Source organism: Pinus tabuliformis, chromosome 5_2, assembly GCF_031772625.1.
Source record: "Pinus tabuliformis cultivar Carrire ecotype Pingquan chromosome 5_2, CPIR1, whole genome shotgun sequence".
Lineage (NCBI taxonomy): Eukaryota > Viridiplantae > Streptophyta > Pinopsida > Pinales > Pinaceae > Pinus > Pinus tabuliformis.
This window is the reverse complement of record NC_142306.1, coordinates 18,534,719-18,552,683: the sequence shown is the minus strand read 5'-3', so window position 1 is coordinate 18,552,683 and position 17,965 is coordinate 18,534,719. Positions and strand designations below refer to the sequence as shown.

The 17,965-nt window shown below is 42.6% G+C and overlaps 1 non-coding gene and 1 pseudogene across 1 annotated transcript; both read left to right on the top strand.

Annotated features, from left to right (window-relative positions):
* Window positions 1-11,913: 11,913 nt before the first annotated feature.
* On the top strand, window positions 11,914-12,067 carry LOC149157289 (5.8S ribosomal RNA). The gene has a single exon (XR_016262153.1). It is a non-coding gene; the product is annotated as a 5.8S ribosomal RNA (ribosomal RNA).
* Window positions 12,068-12,313: 246 nt separating this feature from the next.
* Window positions 12,314-16,442, top strand: LOC149157288 (25S ribosomal RNA; annotated as a pseudogene).
* Window positions 16,443-17,965: the final 1,523 nt, after the last annotated feature.

Below are 17,965 nucleotides of genomic sequence, written 5' to 3'. Positions count from 1 at the left end.
AGTATATGTCTGCCGGCTCAATTTCAAGCTGGTGGCCACCAATGAAGAAGCACTGGTCCTGTATGCTCCACCTGCCTACCAGCCACTGCAAGAAGTCCACCTTGGCCCTCATGCCAGGTATGGCCCAGAATTTGTACAAGCTGCATGCCTTCAATGCATCGGTCGAAGGTTGGTGATTTAACGTGGCAAGATATACATCCTCATTCTCCTGTCCTCGCCAATCAAGCATGATGTATACTCTACATCCAACAAAAAGGCGAATTAGAATGCAAAAAATTAAATTGTTTGGGTGAATTTTGAGAAATTTAGGGTTAAAAACCCTTGCTGCGGGGACCGCACCCTCTCTCTTAGAGACAGTGCGTGGGTTCGCACCTTGCCTTCATGGTAGGTGCGTACCCCTAACTTTTTCCCCATTGAGAAAAATTCGGGGTCCGCAGGTTACCAGTGTTGTGCCTGTGGGCCCCCGCGCGTGGGTTTCTAGCCTAAAAATCCTCTAAAAAATGAAATGAAACCCTAAAAAACGATTTGGAACGGATAAAATTGAAGAGTAGGATGATGTGGATTACTTAGAGGAGACGACACTCGATTCCGATAGATGGATTTTCCGTAATCTTCATGAGAAGTTTCTGACCAAAAGCTCTATTTTCTCACCCAAATCTCAAACGGTAAAAATGAATTGACGAAAGCCCTTTTTATAAGTTTTTTTGAATAAATGAATTGTAAATTTGTTTATGTTTCACTTTAGAAAGGTAATTTTTGTAGCATTTTTATCCATTTTAAACAGGTATGAGTAATGTTTGAAGTTTTTGTTCAGGATAACGGATTTTTCAGGCAAAATCGGTCATTTTCGACGAAAAAGCATTAGAGTCACCTTTAAGCTCTTTTTTGACTCCTAAAACATGAAAAGATCGCTGAGTTTTTCTTTTTAAACTCGTTAAAACCGAACTAAAAAGACGGTCCACTTACAGCTCTTTTTCTGACCATAAAAACATGAAAAGATTGTCGGATTTTTGTCGTTTCAAATTCGATATTGGTTATAGAATGACGTGTCATTGATCGCTTTTTTACTTTTTCAGATCAGAGGCACTAATTACAAAAAGTACTCCTTGGTCGTAATGATCAAGCGGTTCTCTCAAGTATTATTTTATACTTTTTCGGGCTTGGGAGACACAAATTTACGAAAAAGGTCAACCCTGGAGTCTTCTTAAGTTTTTTAGACTCTCTAAAATTGAAAAACGCTGAGTTTCTCCTATACTGGACTCGTTAAAATTTAACAGTAAAGGACCTGTTCAATTACAAACAAGAATGGACCACTCCTTCTTATGGTTCAAATTTAAACTAAGTTGCAGTCATCTGAAGGATGAGCTTATAATCAAGCAAATATTATCCTCCTCAAGCTTGTAAAAAATAAAGAGGTACTTGCCAGAAATGGTGGGGGAAAAGAGAGAAAAATGAGCCTGTTTTTCATACTTTGTAACCACTCTTGAACACGACACTTTTATTCACCTAGGTTGGGAAATCCTTTGCCTAACAATTGATCAAACCACATTGAAAGTCTTCAGCCGATTTCTAGGTATTAACTTTGGGTCAATCGTCATGAAACCATCTGCTGTGTCGTTATGTGTTCAAGAGGTCAGTACAATAAGCCATTCACCTGGAAAATATCTGTCATCCATCTTGACCATCCCTGAGTCAGTCCTTGCAACTAAATTTCTTCAAAATTGATCTATGATTTCGTGTTGTGGGCTTACCTATGACGGATCGCTTTCTATCGACTCCAGCTCATTATCTAGAAAGATGATCTAGAAATTGTCAGTACCTTGGGATCTGCATACCTCAATGGAAGGTTTCTCACCTTCGATGATAGGTTGCATCATTAACCTTCGATCAAAGGACTCCGTGACATGTTCGACATCAACACATCTATTCACATCTCATGGATTGTACTGAGTAATTTGAGAGCCATTGACATTAATGGTGGTTTCTCTCACACTTGTTAACAGTTTACATCATTGACTGGTAATCAAGTGGTTTCTACCATGTTCGACTTCAACACATTCATTCACATGGTTAGAATCGTATTGTTTTGGGAAGTAGAAATGAAGACCCTGGATCTAGTTTCTACCATCCAGGCTGCAAGGAATTTTGTATTCATTACATTGTGGACTATTCATAAACAGATGCCTACGTCCATATTGTGTCTATACTTGTGATGTATTACAAGATCATTCCTATATCAAAGTAGTGGTTAGTTTTCTAGTCAGTTTTGATCTGAGTATGGGAATGCCTACCTCAGCGATGATATGATCTCATATATATATTTTGCATTGAATGTTTTTACAGGTTCCAACCAGGCTCTCCACAAGATGATCCTCGAAATGATAAAGTACTTCACTCTTCCTAAATGATAAATGAAATCCTCATCTACTACAGAATTCGCACTTTAGGGGGAAATCTGTTACACAAAAATATCATCACCATGACTATTTGTAGTCAGTATGTGTCTATCATCACTTGTACTGTCCTCCTAAGCAAGTCTCACACCTCAGCTCTTCAAGTCAAGCTTTGAAAATGAGAGAAAGACATTGAAAATCAACAAAGCTCTGGTTTCGCACTTTCTCTCACTGTTGCCTGTGGTCTCGCACCCCCTGTTCACAATACCTGTGGACCTGCCCACTCTCTCCCTAAAGGAGTGGGTGCAGACCCCTGTGAAAGTCAAAAAGGCACAAGTTTATTCTAAAAAAAATCACTTTGGGTTAATTCTAGATGATTCTAGAAGGAATTTTGACGTGGATTGTTCGCTCTTAGGTGGTTCATGCATCCCAAAAGAGAAGGAGCTAATCCCTTGATGAGAGGAGCTATCCCTTTGAAGGAGTGATTTATCCCTTTGAAGGAGGACCTAGTAACTTCCCTCCATTGCACTATAAATTAAGGCATTGGGCTGGTTGCTAGGGAGGTTAGAAGCTGAACATTTTTGAGGATAAATGCTGGTGGAATTGAGACTTCCTAGTTAAGCTTGAGAGGAGAGATCACATACCTTTTTGGCTTCATTGGGAAGAGAGTGAAACTTGTCAAAGTAGAGGAGACTTCTTGTTGGACCCTGGGAGGAGCTTGTACAGCATCAAGGCACAAGTTGTAAAGTTCTTCTTTGATTTGAATTAATACAATCAGATTTATTTTTCTCAACAAATTGTCTTATGTCATTTGTTTCATGAATTCCTTGATCATCATGATAGGTATGCTTTATGATATTGGCTTTTCAGGTGCTATTAAATTTGTTTGCTTGTTTTTGTTTGCAGATCCACTACAAGAGAGCTCATTTGGATCAAAGGAGCGAGGCTTCCACAAACTTGCATTGGACCCAAGGTGGGCCTAAACCACTTATTTGCCTTTGTTTATAATTGCATATTTAGAGAAAGATAGTTTTTGATTGGTTTGCTTGTCACTAGATATCATTAGATTCTAGGAATGTCTATCTTGTCCACAAGATCGACTCATTCTGTGTGACAATCGTTATCTTCTTTCCTTTGTAGCTAGGATTTTAATTTCTGAAAGAACATAAATGATTGTTTATCATTTTAGATTGCATATTTAGGAATTTCACATCTACATCACATGGTGAACCTTGAAAGACAAACTTCTAAGTAAGATCAACTCTAAAATAAACATCAATGAACATAAAAATACTTTGGAATCTAACCAAACACATCTAGAAGTCTAGGCTAGAGATGTGTTCAAACATCATAAAACCTGGTAACTATCGTTTTCATCGAAGGTTGGGTGATTCCTCATCTTTGATACAACAAGTGCTAGTACGGACTTGTGCTCCTCGTACCATCGAGTATATATTGGGAGACCATAATAGGCTGATATCCTATATCCTTAGGAAGCCGTGTCTGCCACCCTATCGGTCATAATGTACTGAACACAACATTCAGGAAGATTGTCTGCCGTACATAAGTCCTGGGTAATTTCTCTATTATTTATCACCAAGGTGTATTTTGTAGTTTTATGATCGATTTGGTAAACCCTTTGTCTAGACTTCCAGAGCAGTCACTTTCGTTCCTTTTCGACTCCTTAAAAGAAAAGGTCTATCTGAGCACTTGTCACTTTAGGCTCTTTAAAAATCGAAGGTGACTTTAGTTTTTTCTCGACTCTTAAAAATTGAAAAAGAAAGTTGCATCAAAGTGTCTTAAAATTTATTTTAATCGAAATAACATCCCTGTTCCTTCGTTGATCTGAGGTTGAGATAATGGAGTCTACCAATCAAGGAATCCCCCTTGGAGGGAATCCTAGTCCTTTCTCCTCTTGGGGAGATATTGGTTCTCCATATATGGCTACATTGTCCCTTCCAGGAATCACAATCGGCCTGCCAGTATGGCTTTTCTCGACCTCTGTCATTCAAAACACCATAATTCCTCAACAATCTAATCAGCAACCAGATGATACTAAAGTTACCCCTTAACCTTATACTTTGTTTGTTTCTTCCTCCCCTTCTTCCTCTATGCTTAGTGAAACTAATGACACTAAAAACCAAGCAGCTGAGAAGAAAAATAAAGGGAAGAAGAAGAAGAAGAAGCTAGCTAAACAAGGGAACAACAATGCATCATCTAGCGAAAATCCGCACACTAAAGTTTCCAAACCAAAAACTCCATGCGTAATTTGCAAGGAGAGACATTACCATCGATATTTCCCTTGCACCTCACGGACCTTGAGGGAATGGTCTCCCCGGTTGCACCATTCGGTGTCATCAACCCATTACAGTCAGTTTGATAGCACACCATCAACTAGTGAAAATGAAGTTAATAGAAAAAAAGGAAAAGTTAGAGTTCCATGTAGGTTATGTGAAGGTGATCACACTCTTCATCATTATCCTTTTCTGGATGAAGCTAAAAGAATTTTGGATAACCAGCCTGCTTCACCACAGCAACTTCCACCTGGATACAGGAAACTCTTGCCAAGTCCTTCGCTAGTTGAAAACCTGATTAGCATAACTCAATTGTTGATTGAATCACCTATCATTGAAAGTGAACCTTCTGAGTCCATACCAGACCAAATTCAACTGGTCGAGATGGCAGTCAACCCAGTCTTGCCTTCAGAAAACCCACCTTCAGATGATACAGTTTCTAAAGAGAATGAGAATGACATAGTTCAAATTCTTTTTGTCGATACAGAGTCTAATGACCTTGGGGGCAATCCACCCATTCCTTCACAACAAGAAGAGGCCCCCCCAGTTCATGAAACTTATCTGGACATTTATTTGGTACCTCCTCCGAGCAGTCTAGTCATTTTCTTTGATTGGAATCAACTAGCGAAACCTTGCCTTCCATATAATGTACCATTTCGAATGATAGTACAAGTTTACAAAATGATCATGTTTGGCACTATCATAGATGAAGGGGATTCGGTGATTATCCATTCCTCAACTACTTGGAAATCACTTGGTTCACCATCGCTTTTTCCTGAGAAACAAAATTTGTCCGGCTTCAACAAAGGAACCAGTTGACCATTAGGGATCCTTCCAAAGTTGTCGATAAGTTTGAGAAAGAAAACCATTCATTTGAACATGATGGTAGTCCAAGGTCCACTAGATTACAATCTACTCCTTGGACGTGATTATATATATAGCATGGAAGCCATTGTTTCCACATTTTTTCGAGTGATGTGTTTTCCACATGAAGGTAAACTGGTGCAACTTGTCAACCAGCTTTCATTTCCTGGTTCAAACACAGCTATAAATCAATCATCATCCCTAAATGGTCTCTTCGCATCAATAATGTCTCTTCAACCTTCATCCCATCCACCTAATTACCGTGAGTATTTTGGTGAGTGTGATGAAGATTAGGGGCATGCACCCTAGTCTACTTCAGCAGGTGAACCTAGAGGAAAAGAGAAATTCTCTTGAAAGGTCATAATACTTGGACCAAGTAACATTATAGTATAGGTTGTAATCAATCTGACACAATTATTTCCTTTGTATGATTGTGAATTGAAGCTCACAGCATTCACCTTTGTATGTTATGTGATTGGAATCTCACAACAATCACCTTCGTCTATTTCGATGGACAAAGCAAAGGAAGAGTTTTTGTCGGCTGACAGAAACAATCCTGCCTAACCATAGGGACTTCCATTTGGTAACCTGGAAACTCCCCTTTTACTGAAAGACCTGGGGGCATGTAAACCTTTGCATACAAGTGAAAAGAAACCTTTGGTTTTATTAGTTTGTAGGTTCTTAACCCTTTAACCTCGTAGCTCGGTCATTTCTAGCTTGCATAAAAAGGTCATGAGCACATGTTATGGTAGTGTTCAAGCTCATTAAAAAATAAATCTACCAAGAGACATTATCAAAATACTGGTAAGAGGAATGTTCCCGCAAGGTTCAAGCTCATTAAAAAATCAACCTGCACTAAGCACATGTTGGCACAAGGTTGAAGCTCATTAAAAAATAAACCCGCCTTTGATAAATAACCTTTGTGATCACTTTGCTACCAGCCTTTTTGAACCTTGGTTGTGTTCCTTCCGTCACCTCGATTTCATTTGGCCAACCATATGCTTCCACTTGATTATTTACCCTTTTGAGGAACATCTGCAATGAGTGATTCTAATTTCCACCCTCTTCACACTGCCATGTTTTGAGAAGTTCAAAACTTACCTAGAACTAGCTGCTACCCGGAAATACCACTTGTTCCTAAAAAACGAGCCTCTTTTAAACTCTTTTTAGACTCATTGAAAATAAAAATATTGTCGAGCTATTGGCCTTCCTAGCTCCTTAAAGTAAGGGTAAATCCATCCCTCTCATATATTTTAATCTTTTTGGACTTGAGGGATTATTAAATAAAAATATCAAGTGCTTGTATTTGTTGGCTCATTAAAACTGTCGAAAATTCATCCCTTCCAGATTATTTTACACTTTTTCAGACTTAAGGGATTATGCCACGAAAAAGGACTGTTGGAGTCTCCTTTTCATCCATTTTCAAACTCTCTAAACATGAAAAGGACTGAGTTATATTTTTCATTAAACTCGTTAAAACAATAGTGATAAACTTGTCCACCCAGACAAGAACGAGTCTCACTAACACTAGGCTCGCTAAACAAAAAGCGAAAGGTTTGCTCGAAGGGAAAATTATAGACCAAGCATACGTTATCCTCCTCAAGCTTGTCAAAAATAAAGAGGTAATGGTTAGCAATGACTGGGGAAAAATGGGAAGAAAACTTGAAGAACTCTATTGGTAGCAAGTCGCTCTTGAACATGACACTTTCACTCCATCATTTTGATTGAGTTGGGTTGGGTTTTTCCGTTCACCATCACCATTGGTCCACCGTGCCATCCATGGGGTTAACACTACCAAGTCGATATCAGTGTCACCAATATGTTCAAGAGAATTCATTCATAGAATTCACCATCCAGCAAATGCCTCATCCACTGCATTACATCCACTCTTAATTTTTCATGGCTGCCATTCCTGATCCTTATATCATCAGATAGTTTTCACCTCCACAAAAATCATTTGCTCCGTTTTGCATCGTAGATGTGGGATACATCAAGGCCCTCCTATGACATGTCACTTCTTGTCGACATCAGCTCATTATCCAAGAAGTTGACTTAGAAACAACCCTTTCAGTGCTTTGAAGCTTGCATGCCTCAATGGCAAGTTTCTCACTTCTGGCGACAGGTTTACATCAATGACCTTAGACCGAAATACTTTGCATGGTCTTCGACATCAGCTCATATATTCAAACCACGTGAATTGTATTGTAGTACTTTGAGGGTCATCATCATTATCAGTGACTCCTCTCGTGTCTGTTAGCATCTTACATCATTGGTTGGTAATCAGGTGATGTCTTTCCATGTTCGACTTTAGAACATATTTTCACATGGATCGACTTGTACATCAGGTGAAGATTGGAGGAGTTTTGAAGACCCCAGATCTAGTTTCATCCATCCAGGCTGAGATATATTCAAGAAAATAAAGACATCAATTGTACACAGAAGCTGCACAGACAGTCATCTAAGCCAAGGAAGATGACTCTTCATGCGAAGAATCACCAGTCTGCAACAGTGGACGATTCTCTGTCCTATGTACACGAAAATAAATTTATAAAGTTGAGCATGGGAATGCCCGCCTTATCTAGATCATGAAAATAATATGATGATGATGTATTGTATTGTATCTTATATAGGTCACCTTCTAGTACGAATACCTTGGATCCTGATGAATAAATAATTTCACCCGACATCAGAAGATTTATGACCTCATGCTTTAGGGGGCAGTTGTTATAGACATATTTGGGCACTGCAACCCCAAACTCATATGTCCATAACCTAAGGGATCCTTAAGTCCCTAAAAGTGTTGTTTCATACCCTAAAGGATCATGGTTAGTTGATTACATCATTTCCCAGAAGTTCCACCTAAAAAAATACTTAGAACTGGCCAAAACTAGACCATATAGACTGCTCCATGGGCAAAGTGCGATGCATACTGCTTGCCTAACTGGCCAGGTGCGATGCATACTGCTTGCCTAACTGGCCAAGTGTGATGCATACTAAAATGGCCTTCTATGGGGTGCGACGAGCAAGAATAAACAAATGGCAGAGACAGTTTGCAAGGTGCACGATCATGGAATCTTCCAGAAACTTCTCTTGTGACACTTGCTTCTCTGAATTCGTCCAGGGATGAGTAAGAGATCATGAAATATCCAAGTGGAACCAAGAACTATCAGTGGAATGAAACTAATAAAAAACACAGAGCTGACTCACACCCTTACAAGACATCTATAAATAGATCCCTCATCTGAGAGATCAAAAGGTTGGAATTTTGTAATTTGTAAGGAAGTGTTGTTGGTTTGTTGGTGAGAAGAGACATTGCATTGTTGGGTGATTTTCTTATTCATGAGGTGAAGAGGGATTCTACAACTGGGAGGATGATGTTGGATCACAAAGCTAGGTTGTAATCCTCTCTTACATTACTATTAATAAAGTTCTTTGAGTTTTCCTCCATATAATCGTGTATTTGTGAATATTATTGTTTATGAATGAAATTGTATGGTCAATGTGTTTTTGATTCCACATTGTTTATGATGTTTTAGATTGAGATGCTTTGATAGTTTGCTATTACTTTGACTCTACAGGTACTCTTTGAAGTAGGACAATTAGGAGAGGAGTGGAAAATTCTATCAAGGAAATGAGAAATCAAGCTAGGATCAAAGCGGAAGATCCAGGATGGTCCTCTTTTCTTCTCTTCCATCTATCACACTTAAAGGAACTCTTGAAAAGATTTCATTATTTGTTCCTAAGATAGCTACCCATCTTAGTAGGACTAGCAGTTCGGATCGACACTAGTTTTCCCTGAAACAGTTGGGTTTCGATTGCAATGTGGGACTGTGTGATGTGTATCTAGGGAAGCAGGTTTGGTGTTTGGTAGGAACATTGTTGGTTACTTGTCATGAGGTAATGCTTGTTTTTCGTGTGTGTGCTTGCAAGCCATGATTGTGCTTGTCCCACCCATCCTTTGTTTCTCTTTCCCCCAATGTGTTTCTATAGGGATTTTGCAAGCTTGTTTCTTGGGAGCCTTTCTGATGATCTATTCAGCCAGGCATGGTTGCTGTAGTTGAGGTGCTTGGGAAATATGATGGATAAATTTATACTCATTCGTAGCGGCGGTGCTTACTCTTTTGTTCTTTGGAAGGCATGGGCCAAGGGTGCGGGCTTCCGTAGTTGGTTCTCTCGAAAAGGCGGCAGTGGTTGATGTGTTTCTTGGGTGAGCTTTTTTGCTGGTGGTTGGGTCGGGGCGGGTTCAATATGGGATGGATGAAGAGTGGTTCAACCCATTAGGCTGGCCACCCTAGTCCTCCTGACCATTCCTCGATATGCCCTTACAGAAGGGTTGGGTGTCCAGGTAATGAAAAACCCCTCCTTCGGTCTCATGCCTTTGTTGTTGAGGGAATTCCTTGTCCTCTCATGAGCCACTCCCCTTCTAAGGAAAAAATAAGTAGTGGGTTGTGTCTTTGTTCCTCCCTTTGGATTGTGGGTTTTTTGTGGGACTTGGTCATTTCTTTGTTTTGTGGTGTGCACTTTGTGAATGTCCCTCTCTTCAGTGGCTTTGCACCATCGATGTATTTGTGGCTTGTGGCTTTCTCCAACATTGAGTGTTGGCCCATGACAACTCCTCTTCGAAGTTTGATTCTTGACCCCCATTGACTTTCTTGCTGGAAAGGTTGTTCGGTGTTTTGTACACGGAGGGGTGAAATAGCAGGGTGGGTTTGTTATTAGTAGTCCATTTGTTGTTTTAAGCCTTGTGTCGGGTTACAGGGTTGTTTACCTCTCAGTAACATGCTCCAGACACTAGTCTCATCGTAGCCCTTGTCTTTTCTAGTGGTCAAGTTTAGGTTGTGATTTACTTCCTTGGTTGATAGATTGTTGTTTGTTATGTTGTAAGATAGAAAGGGTGTTGTGCCATAATGTATGTGGGAGGGTGTGAAGAGGTGGGATGCTTTTTGATTGGGTACCTTGTTTGATTTCTTTTTGGTTAGAGAACAACTACTCGGCGTGTTGTTGAGCTTCTCTCTTTTCTTGGGATCTTTGCTTCTTTGTTATTGTTTTCTTCCCTTCTTCCTTTTGCCCCTAGCTTTATGGAGAATAGGTGGGATTGTTTTGGATTAGTGTTCGGGGAGGACAAAAAGTAGTGTGAGTTCCCAAGGTGGCCACCCTAGTCCTTCTCGATTGCTGTCCCATACAGTTCCCCCCTTTTTGCAAAGGCATGGGGTTTGGGAAGCTTCTTCTCTATCCTCCCCTTGTGAGTTGATAGCCATGTTTGATATCTCTTGCTTTCATGTTGTTTTGTTCCCTTCTTGCTTTTGGCCCCTAGCTTTATGGAGAAAAGGTGGGATTATTGTGGATTGGTGTTTAGGAAGGACAAAAAGCAGTGTGAGTTTTGAGGGTGGCCACCCTAGTCCTTCTCAATCATCTTCCACTGTAGTTCCCCCCATTTTGCGAAGGCATGGGGTTGGGGAAGCTTGTTCTCTATTTGAGCCTCCTCTTGTGAGCCAGTAGACACATTTGATATCTCTATTTCTTTCATGTTGTTTTCTTCCCTTCTTCCTTTTGGCCCCTAGCTTTATGGAGAAAAGGTGGGATTGTTGTGGATTAATGTTCAGGAAGGATGAAACACAGTGTGAGCTCCCAGGGTGGCCACCCTAGTCCTTCTCGATTATCGTCCCCTGTAGTTCCCCCTATTTGCCAAGGAACGAGATTGGGGAAGCTTGTTCTTTGCTTGAAGCCTCCCCTTGTGAACCGGTAGCCATGGTGTTATCCCTTTCTTTCATGTTGTTTTCGTCCCTTCTTCCTTCTGGCCCCTAGCTTTATGGAGAAAAGGTGGGATTGTTGTGGATTGGTGTTTTGGAAGGACGAAACGTAGTGCGAGCTCCTAGGGTGGCCACCCTAGTCCTTCTTGATCATTGTCCCCTTCAATTCCCCCCTTTTTGCAAAGGCACAGGGCTTGGAAGGCTTGTGATTTGCCTGAGCCTCCCCTTGTGAGCCAGTAGCCACGTTGATCTCTATTTATTTCACCTTGTTTTCTTCCCTTCTTCCTTTCGGTCCTTAGCTTTACAGAGAAAAGGGGGAATTGTTGTGGACTGGTGTTCAGGAAGGATTAAAAGTAGTGCGAGCTCCCAGGGTGGCCACCCTAGTCCTTCTCAATTGTTGTTCCATGCATTTTCCCCCTTTTTGCAAGGGCATGGGACTCGGGGAGATTGTTCTCTGTTTGAGTCTCCTCCTATGAGGGGGCTAGACACCTTTGTTTCTCTTTCTTTCATGCATTTCTCTTCCTTTCCTCCTGTTGGCCCTTCGCCTTACATTTGTTGTGGGGGGTGCCCCTATTCAGTGTTGTGGCAGATTTTTCGATAATACGTGGAAATGACTTTTGGCAATGGATATCTTGGCTCTTGTTACGATGAGGAATGTAGCGAAATGCAATACTTAGTGTGAATTGAAGAATCTTGTGAATCATCGAGTTTTTGAATGCAATTTTCACTCGAGGGCTCGGTTGAGGGCACATCTGTCTAGGCATCGCATCCCATTTAAACGTGCTCCCTGCAATATGTTAGGGAGCAGTGGAGCTGGTCGCCCATGCCCAATGTGGTGTGATTGGTTGAAATACCTCAAGTGATGTTTCATGGTGTGCATCACCGAGCGATGATCTTGTCCCCTTGGGTGGGCAATTGGCATTAGCTGATGCGGGCTTTGTGTGGCATCGCTTGAACTTGCTTTGCTCTCTCTTATCCTCCCATCGGGTAGGCGGATTTAGCTCCAAATTTACGACCTCAGCTCAGGCGAGAACACCCGCTAAGTTTAAGCATATAATTAAGCAGAGGAAAAGAAACCTACAAGGATTCCCCTAATAGCGGTGAGCGAATGGGGAAGAGCCCAGCATGAAAATTGGGCGACAGCGTTGCCTGAATTGTAGCCTATATAAGCGTCCTCAGTGGCAGACTTGGGCCATGTCCCTTTGGGTCGGGACCCTGCCGCATCACCAGGCATTATCGACGAGTTGGGTTGTTTGGGAATGTAGCCCTAATTGGGTGCTAAATTTCGTCCAAGGCTAAATATAGGCAAGAGATTAATAGCGAACAAGTACTGTGAGGGAAAGATGAAAAGGAATTTGAAAAGAGAGTTAAAGAGTGCTTGAAATTACCAGGAGGGAAGCAGATGTAGGTTTCCAATGCGTCTCAGTCAGATGTGGAATGGATCAAGCTGGTTCATCATTTGAATTGAGGTGCAAACCAACACGGGCTGCTGCATTGTCACAAGCGCGGGTGGATTACTACCTATCGGTTTTCCATTGTGGTAGTCGAGGAACGAAGTGTGTGCCCTTGTGATGGGCCATGTGCACCTGTGCACTTGTGGTGTTGGTTGGTGGGCTTTCCATTCGACCCATCTTGAAACATGGACCAAGGAGTCTAACATTTGTGCGAGTTGGTGGGTTTGAAAAATTGCAAGGTGCAAAGAAGCTGATGGGCGAGATCCCCTCTCTAGGGGGGTGCATCGTCAACCGACCTTGAGCTTATGCGAAGGGTTCGAGTGCAAGCACACCTGTTGGGACCCGAAAGATGGTGAACTATGCCTAAGCAGGGAGAAGCCATAGGAAACTCTAGTGGAGGCTCATAGCGATACTGACGTGCAAATCATTTATTTGACTTGGGTATAGGGGTGAAAGGCTAATAGAACCATCTAGTAGCTAGTTTCCTCTGAAGTTTCCCTCAGGATAGCTAGAGCTCACATGCGAGTTTTATCGAGTAAATCAAATGATTAGAGGCATTGGGGGCATAATGCCCTCGACCTATTCTCAAACTTTAAATAGGTAAGAGGGTGCGGCTACTTTATTGAGCCGTTCTGTGGAATCAAGAGCTCCAAGTAGGCCATTTTTGGTAAGCAGAATTGGCGATGCAGGATCAACTGAAAGTCAAGTTACGATGCCGAATTGCATGCTAACCCAGATCCCAAAAATTGTGTTGGTTGATTAAGACAGCAAGACGGTGGTCATGGAAGTCGAAATATACTAAGGAGTGTGTAACAACTCACCTGCCCAATCAACTAGCCTTGAAAATGGATGGTGCTAAAGTGTGGAACCTATACTCGATCGTCGGAGCAATTGCTTGGATCTGATGAGTAGGAGGATGCGGGGGTTGTTGAGAAACCTTGGGCTTGAGCTTGGGTGGATTGGCCCTCAGTGCAGATCTTGGTGGTAGTAGTAAATATTCAAATGAGAACTTTTAAGATTGAAGTGGGGAAAGGTTCCATGTGAATAGCACTTGGACATGGGTTAGTCGATCCTAAGAGATGGGGAAGCCTTGTATCAAGGGTGCTCTCTGCACAAGCATTGAAAGGGAATTGGGTTAATATTATCGAACTGGGACATGGCAGTGGGTGGAAATGTTAGGAAATCCGGAGATATCGTTGGGGGCTCCGGAAGAGTTATCTTTTCTTTTTAACAGCTTATCCACCCTGGAATCGTTTCACCCAGAGATAGGGTCCAGCAACTGGAAGAGCACCACATGTCTTGCAATGTCTAGTGCACCCTCGGTAGCCCTTGAAAATTTGGAGGGCCGAGTACCATTCATGTCCAGTCGTACTCACAACTGCATTAGGTCTCCAAGGTGAACAACCTCTGGTCAATAGAACAATGTAGGTAAGGGAAGTCGGTAAAATGCATCCATAACTTCAGGAAAAGGATTGGCTCTGAGGGTTGGGCCGAGGGGTCTATGCCCTCAACTTGTGGGCTATCAGTGGTCTGCCTGAGCTGCCCTAGCAGCAAGGGCAGGCCATCACATGCCAATTGGGCTATGAGCATAGAATACCCCCTGCCGAGGGCTTTTCCCTAGGCAGCAAACAGTTGACTCAGAACTGGTAGGGACAAGGGGAATCTGACTGTTTAATTAAAACAAAGGATTGCGATGGTCCCTGTGGATGTTGACATAATGTGGTTTCTATCCAGTCCTCTGAATGTCAAAGTGAAGAAATTCAACCAAGTGCGGGTAAATGGCAGGAGTAACTATGACTCTCTTAAGGTAGCTAAATGCCTTGTCATCTAATTAGTGACGTGCATGAATGGATTAATGAGATTGCCACTGTCCCTATCTACTATCTAGTGAAACCACAACTAAGGGAATGGGCTTGGCAAAATCGGTAAGGAAAGAAGACCCTGTTGAGCTTGACTCTAGTCCAACTTTGTGAAATGACTTGAGAGGTGTAGAATAAGTGGGAGCCATTTTTATCGCAAGTGAAATACCACTACTTTTAACATTATTTTACTTATTCTATGGAGTGGAGGTGGGTCACTGCCCTTGTTTTTGGCCTTAAGGCATGTTTTGGCTGGTCGATCTGGGTGGAAGACATTTTCAAGTGGCTAGTTTGGTTGTGGCGGCACATAGAACAATGTAGGTAAGGGAAGTCGGTAAAATGCATCCATAACTTCAGGAAAAGGATTGGCTCTGAGGGTTGGGCCGAGGGGTCTATGCCCTCAACTTGTGGGCTATCAGTGGTCTGCCTGAGCTGCCCTAGCAGCAAGGGCAGGCCATCACATGCCAATTGGGCTATGAGCATAGAATACCCCCTGCCGAGGGCTTTTCCCTAGGCAGCAAACAGTTGACTCAGAACTGGTAGGGACAAGGGGAATCTGACTGTTTAATTAAAACAAAGGATTGCGATGGTCCCTGTGGATGTTGACATAATGTGGTTTCTATCCAGTCCTCTGAATGTCAAAGTGAAGAAATTCAACCAAGTGCGGGTAAATGGCAGGAGTAACTATGACTCTCTTAAGGTAGCTAAATGCCTTGTCATCTAATTAGTGACATGCATGAATGGATTAATGAGATTGCCACTGTCCCTATCTACTATCTAGTGAAACCACAACTAAGGGAATGGGCTTGGCAGAATCGGTAAGGAAAGAAGACCCTGTTGAGCTTGACTCTAGTCCAACTTTGTGAAATGACTTGAGAGGTGTAGAATAAGTGGGAGCCATTTTTATCGCAAGTGAAATACCACTACTTTTAACATTATTTTACTTATTCTATGGAGTGGAGGTGGGTCACTGCCCTTGTTTTTGGCCTTAAGGCATGTTTTGGCTGGTCGATCTGGGTGGAAGACATTTTCAAGTGGCCAGTTTGGTTGTGGCGGCACATTTGTTAAAAGATAACGCAAGTGTCCTAAGATGAGCTCAACGAGAATAGAAATTTCATGTGGAAAAAAAGGGTAAAAGCTCATTTGATTTTGATTTTCAGTATAAATAAAAACCGTGAAAGCATGGCCTATCGATCCTTTATATTTTCAGAATTTGAAGCTAGAGGTGTCAACAAAGTTACCACAGTGATAATTGGCTTATGGTAGACAAGCGTTCATAGCGACGTTGCTCTTTTATTCTTTGATGTCGTCTCTTCTTATCATTGTGAAGCAGAATTAACCAAGTGTTGGATTGTTCACCCACCAATAGGGAACATGAGCTTGGTTTACACCGTCATGAGATAGGCTAGTTTTACCCTACTGATGAACCACACCGTAATAGTAATTCAACTTAGTATGAGAGGAACCATTGATTAACACAATCGATCATCGCACTTGGTTGAAAGGCCAATGGCGTGAAGCTACCGTGTGTCGGATTATGACTGAATGCCTCTAAGTGAGAATCCATGCTAAAACTGGTGCATGTCACTCTTCGACTATATCTCGACCCAGAGTAGGGGTGTCACTTTGTCGCCCTCAAGGGCCCATGTCATTTGCAAACCATGACCGCGAAGCATCTCAGTCAGGGTAGCTTTGAAGTTCAATTCCAAATAGTCATTGAGAAGAATCCTTTGCAGATGACTTAAATACATGACGGGGCATTGTAAGTGGAAGAGTGGCCTTTCTACCATGATCCACTAAGATTCAGCCCTCGGTATCCTCTATTCAGAGCTTCGCTCTTCTCACAAACAGATCTAGACAACCATCCCGCTCTCGCGCCTTTGCCCCTTCCTCTAGATGATAATTTTTTGTTTCTTGGGGGTAGGAAATTTTGGGTTTCCTCACCACGACAAAAAGGCATTGAAGCCCAAGGAAATTGGGGTTTCCATGTCATGCTCTGGTGCCCAAAATTTTAGGGTTTCCATGTCACGCCCTATCACCCAAAATTTTGGGTTTCCATGTTGCGACGAAAAAGGCACCCATGCTTGGGAAAAATTGGGGTTTCCATGCCATACCCCAGTGCCAAAAATTTGGGGTTTCCATGTCGTGCCCAAAATTTGGGGTTTCCACCCGGTGCCTAAAATTTGGGGCTTCCGCCCAGTGCCTAAAATTTGGGGCTTCTGTGTTGCGCCCAAAATTTGGGGTTTCCAAGTTGCACCCTGGAGCCCAAACCTAGGGAAACTTGGGTTTTCGATGTTGTACCACAACCGAAACTGGCAGTGCCCAACCCTGGGGAAACTTGGGGTTTCCATGTCGTGCCTTGGTGCCCAAGCCTGGAAACTTGGGGTTTCCATGTCACGCCACGACCGAAGCCAGTGGCGCCCAAGCCTGGGGAAACTTTGGGTTTCCATGTTGCGCCCTGGCACCCGAGCCTGGGAAACTTGGGGTTTCCATGTCATGCCACAGCTGAAACCAGCAGTGCCCAAGTCTAGGGAAACTTGGGGGTTTCCATGTCCCACCATTGCTGGAACCACGGGTTTCCACATTTTTCGACACGATGGAAACGCAGGGTTTTCAACAATGCCCCAATGCATGGAACTTGGGGTTTCCATGACAATGCAAACCAAGTCACAAGTTTGGGGAACTTGGGGTTTCCATGATGATGTAAACCAGCTCACAAGTCTGGGGAACTTCGGGTGTTTTGAAATCACTGCCAAAGTCTAAGGAACTCGTGTTTTCCATGTCATGGTGCGGCCGGAACCACCGACGGAAACCACCCAAGTCTGGGAAACTTGGGGTTTCCATGTCGCGGCACACCCTGAATCACCCGAGAGTCTGTGGAACTTCATATTTCCATGTCGTGGTGTGACGAAAAGCTGCTAAAGTCCAGGGAACACCGGGTGTCTATTTCACAGCGTGATGGAATCTTCTACCCAAGTCAGTGGACACACAGGGTTTCCATTTCACGTCACGACAAAAATTGCTACCCAAGTCTGGGAAACGCGGGGTTCCATGTCATCGCATGATAGGGAACGACCGCCCAAGTCTATCAAACATACGGCTTTCCATTCTGTGGCATGACGGAAGCCGCCCAATTATGGAAAACTCGGTGTCTTCCATGTCCCGCCACGACAGAAACCATGACCTTGGTGTAGGGAACTCATGTTTCCATGCCGCGAAATGATAGAGAACTGCCCAAATCCATAGAACCCGAGGGATTATGTTTCATGTCATGAGGGAAAATACCTAATTCCAGGAAGCTCTGGGGTCTCCATCTCTCACCCTGGTGAAAAACGCGGCCCTGGTGTAGGG